Below are 11,333 nucleotides of genomic sequence, written 5' to 3' on the forward strand. Positions count from 1 at the left end.
CCAAGGCCAGTTCACAAATGATTTTAAAGTTTAATATACAAGTCCAAAAATGTGTGTTAGGAATGGATGAATGGCTCAGTTTCAGAGTTAAATAGATCCTCACATTAGCAAAACTCCGAAGCTCTGTTTATCAAATTTGAAAATATTACTTTTTTTTTAAAATGCTCTAATAGATTTAAGTATTTTTGTGCATTTCTCCAAACATGCATTTTGTTTGAAGGTTTGCTTAAAATTCACAGATTATCCAAACAATTACCCCTGATAAAATGGAGATGTGAACATTATTTTAATGAATATATTCATTTTATCCAAAATTTTATCTAATGTAATATTTAATAGATTGAAATGCACTGTAACATTTAGAAATGTGCAAATTCCAAATGGTAATTTTATTTGTGGTTCGTATGACTGATTTGTAATTGTGAAATTGGCTTACCTTTTCAGTCAGCTATAAACTAAGCAAATAGTTTTCTCATTTTAACTTGGGACTTATGTGTTCAGTATGTATGCTGTGTGTTTGTGTATTCAGCATTACCAAAATTATATAGGGAAAATATAGCTCATGCAAACAAGAACTTCATGCATACTTTGAGCTCTACATGAATGTCTTAAGATAAGGCACATGAATGTAATATCTATTCTTTGTACTAAAAAGACAGGTAAACCCTTATAGGCAAGAAAACTGTGTGGGAAGAAATAATTGGGTTGAAATGAAATCTCCATGTAGCCCAGTGTTTCTCAACCTTGACAATTTTAAGGCATGTGGACTTCAACTCCCAGAATTCCACAGCCAGCATTGCTGGCTGTGGAATTCTGGGAGTTGAAGTCCACATGCCTTAAAATTGTCAAGGTTGAGAAACACTGATTGTAGCCAAAGATGACTTCATAAAAAAATGTATATAAAACCCATGCTAATTAAACATCTTCAGTCAAATGATTGGCTATAATATGTATATAGTTGTATAAATATTACATAATATGTAATATAATAATAATGTAATAATCAGATCCTTTCCTATATTGTAACTTGACCTTCCTGACCCTTTATGCTCCCCAGATATGGGGAGTTTAAATTCCCATAAATATAAGACAGGATGAATTATTGGAACTGTTAGAAATGGAAAATTCAGTTTAGGAAGGTCACTGTAGCTTTATTATAAAGAGATTGTGATGAAGCAGACAGGATGTAATCAATAGCTCAAATTTTGTTTGGAACTACTTCTCTGGAACCGTTCATTAGTTTTGAAGCTGTGGAAAAGCCAAGCAATAGCAGAGCTTTGTAATAATAATTTTTTTATTGAAAAGTTTTATAAAAATTACAGTATACACCCCAAAACCCACCCACCCTAACCCCCCCCTCCCTCCCCCACTTTCCAGAGTTGAGTATAGGGTTACAAATATAATAATCAAACTCTAACTAACATTAACCAACTATATAAATAACCAAGTCCATAATTCGCTTTAACTCCCCTTTAACATAGGTATAAACAAATTAAAAATAAACATAATAATATAAACAAGTCGATATTATTAAACAATACAATATCCAAATTGTTAACAATACTAATACTAAAAATAATAATAAAACTAATAAAAATTCTACTATAATAAACTATTAATAATAATAATACTCTAAAATTTACTCATAAACTAGATGGAATTTTTTAGTCCCATATTTATTCTGAATACAATCTATCCATCTTCTCCAGACCGAAATGTATCTTTCTTGTGAATGATCCTTCAAGTAAGCAGAAATTTTTGCCATTTCTGCTAAATTTGACACTTTAAGTGTCCATTCTTCTATAGTAGGCAAATAATCCTTCTTCCAATATTGCCCTACCAGTAACCTTGCAGCTGTTATCAGATTCAACATCAAATTAATTTCTTTAACATCACAATCTAGAATAACACCCAATAAAAATAATTGTGGAGTAAACTTTATCTTTCTCGTAAAAAACTTTTGAATGTTCCACCAAATCTTAATCCAAAAGACTTTTATATTTCTACAAGTCCACCAGATATGAAAATAAGTAGCATCCAAGCTACCACATCTCCAACATTTGGACTGTAAATTAGGATACATACAAGACAACATTTTAGGATCCAGATGCCATCTATAAAACATTTTGTAAAAATTTTCTCTTAAATTTTGGGCCTGGGTAAATTTTACATTTCTAACCCAAATTACCTCCCATATATCCAATGGAATCGGTTCTTGAATATTTTGGGCCCATTTTACCATACAATCTTTAACTAAATCCATTTCTGAATCCAATTCTATTAAAGCATTATAAATTCTCTTTATATGCGCTCGATTTTGATCTTTAATCTGTATTACCAAATTCGCATCCATTAAGGTAATACCAACCTTTTGATCTAACTTCTACCTAGCCAACAATTGATTATACTGAAACCAAGACTGTACAATATTTTCTTGCTTTAACTCAGCTAACGATTTTAATTGCCAATCATTCCCTACCAATATAAGTAGTTCCTTATAAGAAATCCTATCCAAATTCACACCCATAGATACCCCCTCTATCACGTGTCCAGGAATCCCCCAGATTGGTATTTTATAATTTAACTTATAATAATACTTCTTCCAGACACGCAATAAAGCACTTCTTAAAATATGAGATTTAAAAGCTTGGTCAACTTTTTATTATAAATTAAATATGCATGCCACCCATATAATAAATCCCATCCCTCAAGATGAAGTATACTTTTATTTGTTAAATTAAGCCAACCACTAACTAGTGTTAAAACCACCGCATCATAGTATAATTTCAAATTAGGCACCTTAAGTCCTCCTCTTTCCCGTGCGTCTTGTAAGATCTTAAATTTAACTCTTGATTTTTTCCCCGCCCAAATGAATTTATTAATGCCCTTCTGCCATTCATCCAAATTGGCATCATTTTTCAAAATAGGTATCATTTGAAACAAGAAAAGAAACTTTGGTAGAACATTCATTTTAACAGCTGCAATTTTCCCCAACAAAGATAATTGTAATTTTTTCCAATTGTTTAAGTCCTTTTGTACTTTTAACCATAATATCTCATAATTATTTTTATACAATTTTACATTAGAGGCTGTAATATATACTCCCAGATATTTAACCCTTTTCACTATTTCAAAACCTGTCAAAAAAAGAATGATTATAGGTTGAGAGCCTTTGAGGATGACTTGATTGTGACACTATCTCAACCGATTCAATCGGTTATAGATTTGATGGAAATTATAACTCAGTATGGGAAAGTTTCTGGTTTTAAGGTAAATAATAATAAGACTAAAATATTATCTAAAAATATGATTATGAAGGAAAAGGAAATGTTAGTTAATTTGACAGGTGTAATAATATTTCTTATAAAACAACCACATATAGTGTCACCTATCTTCTTCTCCATACAGCTCAGTTCCAGATTTGTGAGTTCTTACTCACATCATGAAATGCCAGTTCTATAGAGGAAAAGTGATAATGAAATCACAAGAGAGAGGGCGAAAAAGCCCTTTTTGTGAGTGGAAAAATGCTCATGTGTTTTTCAATATAATCTATAATTTAATATACCCAATAATCATATCCGAAGAAATATCTAGTTTTTGTAGGTTGCTAGGAATTTTAGACATAGTTGAAAATACCAATTCTTGCCTTATATCAAGCTTCTCTAACCTAGTGCTTTTCATATGCATTGAGAATATGATTCCCAAAATTGTCAGCCATGCATGCCAAAGGCTATGAGTGTTCCAGCCTGGCAGAGACTGCTTATTCTTGATCTCCCAATTTAATGTTAGGAAAACATATTAGAAGATTCATCTATTTTTCCTCTTGTAATATTAAGTAGTTCTCCTTAAGCATCAGCTAAATTCTGGGTGAAGTAAATGATGATCCCATTTTAGTAAAACTTTAGTTCAAGTGATACAGTAGTTAGAAAGGGGTCCAACTGGTTTTTTGTTGTTGTTGTTTTGGTATGACAGAAACAAATCAGTTTTCTTTTTTTAGGCTGTGTTGTTGTTATTTCTCTCATAGTGCTCACTTTGATCCAAAGGGGTAAAAATAACAATTTTTAAAAATATATTTCAGTTTCCAAATGAATCTTTCTTTGTTTAGTTTTGAAGTTTTCAAAAAGCAAAGACGTTTTCGCAAATCATGACTAAAAAGAAAATGATTATGAATCTCTAAACTGGAAAAATGCACAACTGCACTTTGATAGTAATAGGGAAATTTGTTAGATTTGTTTTATACTGCGCTTGCTTTCATTTGCCTGCTTAAATTCCAGCTCCTTGTACTCTCACTTCTAGACTGACAAACAAAATGAAGTAGGCATCTATTGCGCTACAGTATTAAAGTTGAAGGGGGGGAGAGAGAGAGAGCGAGAGAGAGAGAGAGAGAGAGAGAGAGAGAGAGAGAGAGAGAGAGAGATTTACACAGGAAATAAAATGTATTAAACTAAGAGCTAAAGATGCAAAGACCTCTGTCAAGTTGATGCACCTATTAGTTATTTATTCCTATATTTTTTTATTCCATTCATATTCAACTTTTGAACCTTTTTTAAGTACACAAAACAAAATTCTTGCCAATTTCTGTATCACATTTTGATTTATTTATTTCCTATTACTTCCGTGCCAACTGACTCTTGATGTGTATATGTGTGTGTGTTCAGGCAGCCAATTCTGTTGGATTAAAAGAGCCATCTCTTGGAGATGCTTTCCATGACAGGCATTATCAATTTGCTTTGCCAAATAAAATAACAAGAATTCATTGTACCAGTAAATGCAAATTAGGGCAACAATTAGGCCTAATTCAGTTCTTTATTCTGTGCTAAAAAAATGTAACTGATTCCTTTGGATATTGCCAATGTTGGAGGAAGGCTACCTGGTAGGCTGAGCTAAGGAGAAATTCTAGGGAGATCATTTTATGTATAATTTGTGATCTGGAAAACTGCCAGCTCAGATTTATGCTAGTGTAATCCAACTACCAGCTGAGCATTCTGATACATATTTTTCAAACATCTGATCATCTAATTCAGGAAAGAAAGCAGAAGCTGGATCTACTGCTGTCAATCTTCTCTGGTAAACTGTTATCTATCAGGCTTCTTAGCATTTGTTAAGATTTTATTCCACATTGCTAAGAGAGGGCTGGTAAGCAATATGTAATTTTTCATATCCGGCTGTTATGCATTCACTCTTCTGAATCAGAGACATTATTTAAGAGTTTATTATGTTTCCTTTTTATTAAAGGTTTCAGAGAACATTTTTGAATGTGATGGTGAAAATCAGTAAAGCCAGGCTAGATTGCTGCACACTTTTTTTTATTGAATTAGATACCTTGGTTAAGAAAGCAAGAGAAATAAGAGGAAATGTCTCTCTTTTTTTTCTGTTTCTGACTCTTTCTCAGTAGTTCCCATTGTCAGTCATGAATATGCAGCTCTATTTTGGGAAGCTACCACTAGAATATTTATTTGTAGAGTTATTATGAAGTTCTACATAAAAGGAAGTTTTGTAGCAGATTCCTAACTGAACAACTGCAAGTTTTGATTACATGGAAGGATTAGATCAGTGAAGGCTTAGATCAGATTAGACCACTGACCGTTCTCTATGCTGGTTGAGGAATTCTGGGAATTGAAGTCCATACATCTGAAAGTTGCCAAAGTTGGGTTAGATTATTCAAAAGCCATAGATTACTTGTGCAAATTGTCAAATGATCTACAAATAAATCTCATTTCTTCTCTGTAGCTCTTGTCATCCTAACAAGAAACTAGGATGATGAAGAAACCCTTTACGCTGTAGGAAAGATTGATAATATGTGAGTCTAGAACTCCCATTTGAGTTCACAGCAATTATAATTCACAAAAAAATGGGTGCTACTGCTCAGGAAAAGAATATGAAGAATTTCGAGGGAAGTCAAAATATAACTAAGAAATAATAAGTGAAAATGATTAAAAGTGATGTTTCTTTGACAGCTGATTTTATGTGGAAATGAATCCTCCTAAATTTAGCATGACTAACGCCTGTGCTTTTGTAATCGATACTGAACTTTTAATTTTTCTGCATGGCATTTTCTACCTTATCAACAAGATAAACTCTATAAGTACGCTGACAGTTTATGATCTTAATGTAGACCTTGACACCTTTTGGTTGAAATTATGAAATGCAGATGTGTCCTTCATAGTCCAATCTTAAGAATCACTAATTAGGATTAACTCCCACTATATTCACTTGGGTTTAAACCAGAGATATTTCATGGTATCAGACTGATAGCATAAGCAATCTCTCACAGCTTAACATTCCAATAACAAAGTTTTCTGGATGCTTTCAATCATATGTACAATCACTTTTGGGATAAACACTTCTCAATTTATTTCAAATTCTCATAAGATCAGATGAAAAGATGGGAATGATAGATGCTACCATAATTTAAAAAGAAAAGCAAACAAACCCCAAAAAAGTGCAAGTATCACCAGGTTGTGTTAATAATGGGCCACTGAAAGAATGGAAGGTTTGATTGTCTGTATAAGATCTGTGTAAACATTTAGAATGAATTGTAAAGAATAGAGTTAGTGCTAACTTACATTATAAGAAGGACTGGATCATTAGAATTGTTATCTTCAGTGTTCAATTTTCCTCATACATCCAATTGGCATTTCTACTGCTACAGTTCATCTGAAGTGGTAGACTTTGACATAAGGTGAAAGCCTTTCACATGGAGAAGAAAGAAAAAATATGAATCTTTTCTTTTTTAAAAAAATCAGAATGCTCTCTAATCATATATTGGTGACTGATATTTCCTACATAGGTATTTATACACAAATACAAAAATGCATATACAGTGCAATATTTTCACAGTGGACACAGGAATTGATGTTTATTTTGTGACTTCTGTGATATTGTGATCTATACGGGGCCTTGCTCATGTTATGAATTCTCCCCCCTCCCCACTTCAATTCATTTCAATTCATGGATTTGATGGGCTGAGTAGATCTGTTGCACTTTGCTCTGTATCAAGTGATACCCACTGAATTACCTCTTTGACTTTTTTTCTTACGTGGTTCACTTTGTATATAAGTGTCATGTCAAAACTGTTTACAGGTTATTTTTTGTGTACTTGTGGATTTAAAGAAAAAATTTGAATGAACTCAAAACACCAACATTGGGGAAGAAAAGAAGAAAAAGTTTCAAAATGGATCAATTTTACTGGGAGGTGTTTTAAAAATGAATGTTTTAATGCAGTATAGACTTCATTCAATATGGTCTCACATGAATGCATGTACGTACATGTTGTCAGTCTCCCCAGTGAGGTTACTTGGCAATATTCTGCAGTGTGTGAATAGAAAATATACATAAAAAACTGCTGTGACTCTGACAAATATAAGTCATTGTTTTTATTTTAAATTGTATTAAGTAAAAAAAAATAGAATGTGGGTTTTGATTTTTGTATTTCCCTGTCAGTGATAAAATCTTGAGTGAAAAAAGTTCCACAAATGAAGTAGAATATGTAATGTATTAAACCATTAACTTGATACATTTCCTAGTTATAACCACATACTGATGTAAAATGTTCTTCCACCAGTGAGGAGGAAATGCTATTTTCTTTTTGAATCATTCAATATATATATAAAAAATCCACCAGTGAGCTATTCAAAAGCAACACTATTGCTGCCATGGTAGCTTAATGACAGCAACAACATTATGAAACTAGAGAACTACAAGTTGCAACTCTCCATATATTTCATTACTGGAACAAAAATCATCTCATATATCTTCTGAAAGGACATCTCAGTGGTGCATTTCATCAGATCTCTGCCCTTAGAGAAGGATCTGATGGACATGTTCACATAGGCAACTAGCACTGAATAGTTTTGAATGCAACCGAACAACCAACCATTTCTTTTAGTTGAAAGACTATGCTCTGATTGTAGCCATACTTGCATTAATATAAGTTCTGCAAATGGAATCTACTTTTAAATAAATATAGTTCAATCTATATCTCATATCCAACTGCTACTGTGTCTCTTTATTTACCCACATATACCAGTACATATATAAATCCCTAAAGTCAATGTTGGGGGATACACATGTGTATTTGTATATGTGAGTAAAGGAGGAGACAAAGTAATAGTTGAGGATCTCTGATAAAGAGCTATGTTGCTCAATGAAAGAGTTAGAGTAATTAAACCCACTGTTTATTGCAAGATAGATTATTCAGATTATTTAGGTAACAAATAAATTAGACCAGGATATATAAAGTAAAAGAGTTGGAAAAGATCAGCCTCATAGGAACATGATGATGGAAAAAGGAGATGTAAGAGTGATATTTAATCGACACATTGAAAGTTGAATTATATTAGAGAGTAAATGAAATGTTATCAAACTCACATCTTATTTAGTTGAGAAAGAAAAGAGAATTAGAAAGATTAGGAATAGGTTAAGGAGGGTAATAGAAGGGGATCCTTTTGATGTTTTCTATGAATCAAGATGTTGTTTATGGTTTCTTGGATAATTCTCCTATGGTTTCCTTATTACTTTTTTTTCAACATTAAGGTTGGACTTGTTATCCAAGATTACTAGGAGAAAAGTTATGATAAGGAAACTAAAATGAGATTGATCTCTTGGTGGTTTCCTTGGCCTTTGTAGGCCAATAAAATAAGATTCTGATGACTCTCTGCAAAAAAAAAAAAAAAAAAGCAGAGAACTGTATAGAAGAAAGGGAATCTAATGGCCTCAAACAATAAACAGAATCTGAGTATTCTTTTTGAGGGTTGAGTGACATTAGGATACCTCCCCGTCACAAAGTAAAGAAGAGGAATTAGATCTATAGAACTTTCTTTCCATTGTGAGTCATAATGGAGGGCTTCTAATGAAGACCAAACTAGTTCCAAACTATGTTGTATATGAAGGGGTTTCCTTGGGGTTTTTGCACAATGACTTTCCTGACAAGATTTTAGAGAAGCAAATCAATAGATAATTCTTGAGTAATTTGATTGTGTTTGCAACTGAGTGAAGAGTAATGAATACCCACTGTTTGCAATTGAGTGGAGAGTAGTGAATGTCCAAGGCTTTAATTACTATATCACACTGCACTAGCTTTCTATTCTTACATAGGTTCCTTACCCTGCTAACTAAACCGCCATTGTATATACTATAAAAACATCTTGAAGTTAGATTGCTAAGGAAATATTCAAACATGACAGTAATGTTTATTTGCTTGATGAAAACAGGATAGAGTTGGAAGGGCTTCAAGTGATCAAACCCAAACTAAATTCTCCTGCTAAATCTAATGATTTTTTTTTAACCAAGCTGGTAGTGATAAACTTCACTTTGGCATTCCAGAAGAGATAAATCCTACTGTCGATCTATCCAAATTGACTCCTTCATTTCATTTGTACTGTGCAGCCTAAGCACACTTGTTAGAGAGCACTTCAACTGCAAACCCTTTCATTTTCACAGGACATCATGATTTAAATTTAGTGCTCAGCTTTTCTGAAATACATATTGCTGCATTAGCCTGGAATTCACCACTCCTGCAGGCAGGTTTGCACAGCTGGACAGTGAAGCTCAGTGGATTTTTTTAAGGCAGGACGTCATTTGCATTTCATTGTTTCTGCAGGCTATAGTTTGAATACTGAACACTGTTATTTATTGCCAAAAAAAATGTTATTGCCAAAAATCATATAAAAGAGATGAACTACCTTCCCATTTGTTACTTCCAAGGGGAAGAATGTTATTGCCAAAGAATATGAATCAAGGCTAAAAAAGAAAAAGCATTCTGAGAAATGTGATCATAATTTTAAATTCAACTTGACATAAAATCCAGGCTATTAGGTGGATTAGAATTGAATGCCACAAGGAACAACAAGGGGCACAGTATTGTAATATGAAATGAAAATATATGGAGTAAGTCACTTGCTGGTGTTTGTTTTTCTTCAATATCTGATACAGTTCACTAGGATTGTCATTTAAACATTTTTAATAGAAATCTATCTTTCAAATGATTACTGTACTTATTTTATTCAGTTAAAATGTCAAGGTTACCAAAAACTCAATACAGCTTTTCAGTATCTCAAAGTGATGAAATTCAAACACATTTTCTCTTGGAAGAGAGAGAAATTATGACTTAATAAAGAAAGGATACCCTGTATTGTTAGGCAAAAAAACCTGTCTTCATTTTTTAAAATCAAAGTAAGAACATAAATTGGGAAATAAAAGTCACACAGTACAAACAAACAAACAATCAATAAACTTGTGATATCCAGATTTAGATTTAGATAGAAATAAGAAGAGGACCATCCATAAATATAAATTAATAAGGGCAGGGCTGTTAGACAATAAAACCAGATTCAGATCTATATTACTACAATATATTTAAAACAGTTTCGGGATATAAAACAGTCTTTGAAATTTGTCATATGAAAATATGAGTTTGGCCTTCATTGCCTATGGCTTTCCATTTAAGATTTATCCATGGGTCTACCAGCAGTTATATATTTTTTTAATCTTTAGTTGTGATTTCATATATAGGAAAAACTGAAATAATTTAGTTACATTTACTGGATCTCTCTATTGTTTATACTTCCTGGACCCATAAAAAATGGAAGTATAACTATATATTCACAGTTTTCCAAATTTGATGACTCATTTTGCCAATTTAAAAATAATTAGGGAAAAATCTGCGCATCAATCACCTACTAGAGGAACAGTGCAAAATGCATTATGCTAGGGAAATTTATTTGGATCATTGCATACATTAGGTAGGTGCATATGAAAATGAATGTTCTAAAAAAATGAAGATGCACACAATTCATTTATTCATCCATCCATTCATATAATTTATATGGCTGCCCACTCACAAATGCAACCTTAAATTTTCATAGAGATATCTAAATGATAAACCAATACAACAACCAGATATAAAAGAATTTACACTTTGGCCACAAATGAACAATCTTAAGTTGATTGTTAAATCATTGGGCAACTTATCTAATGAAGATAAAATAAAACCAATGAAATCATGGCAAAAATCAGCCATGATTCATCATTACTGAAATTACAATGAGGTTGGCAGATAGATATGGGCAATTTATTGCAAGACTTTAGGATTCCTTCCTTGAACATTTGTAGCTGAACTTATCAACCCCTATTATTCTGGCCCTCAGTCCTCTCAAATGTGAAGGGAATCCACTAACAAATCATCTTCCCATAGTACCAAGAATTATTTGGCCATTTGGCTGCTCTTTATCCCTTTGCTAATTGGATATGTATTCCTCATGATCTTTTATACCCCTGTGGCTCAAAGTAGTAACTGCAATAGTTCCTATCTTGCTAGTGCCCACAGCATTATT

The sequence above is a fragment of the Crotalus tigris genome, unplaced genomic scaffold (assembly GCF_016545835.1).
Source record: "Crotalus tigris isolate CLP2741 ecotype Arizona unplaced genomic scaffold, ASM1654583v1 scf7180000017568.12009008, whole genome shotgun sequence".
NCBI classification, from domain to species: Eukaryota; Metazoa; Chordata; class Lepidosauria; order Squamata; family Viperidae; genus Crotalus; species Crotalus tigris.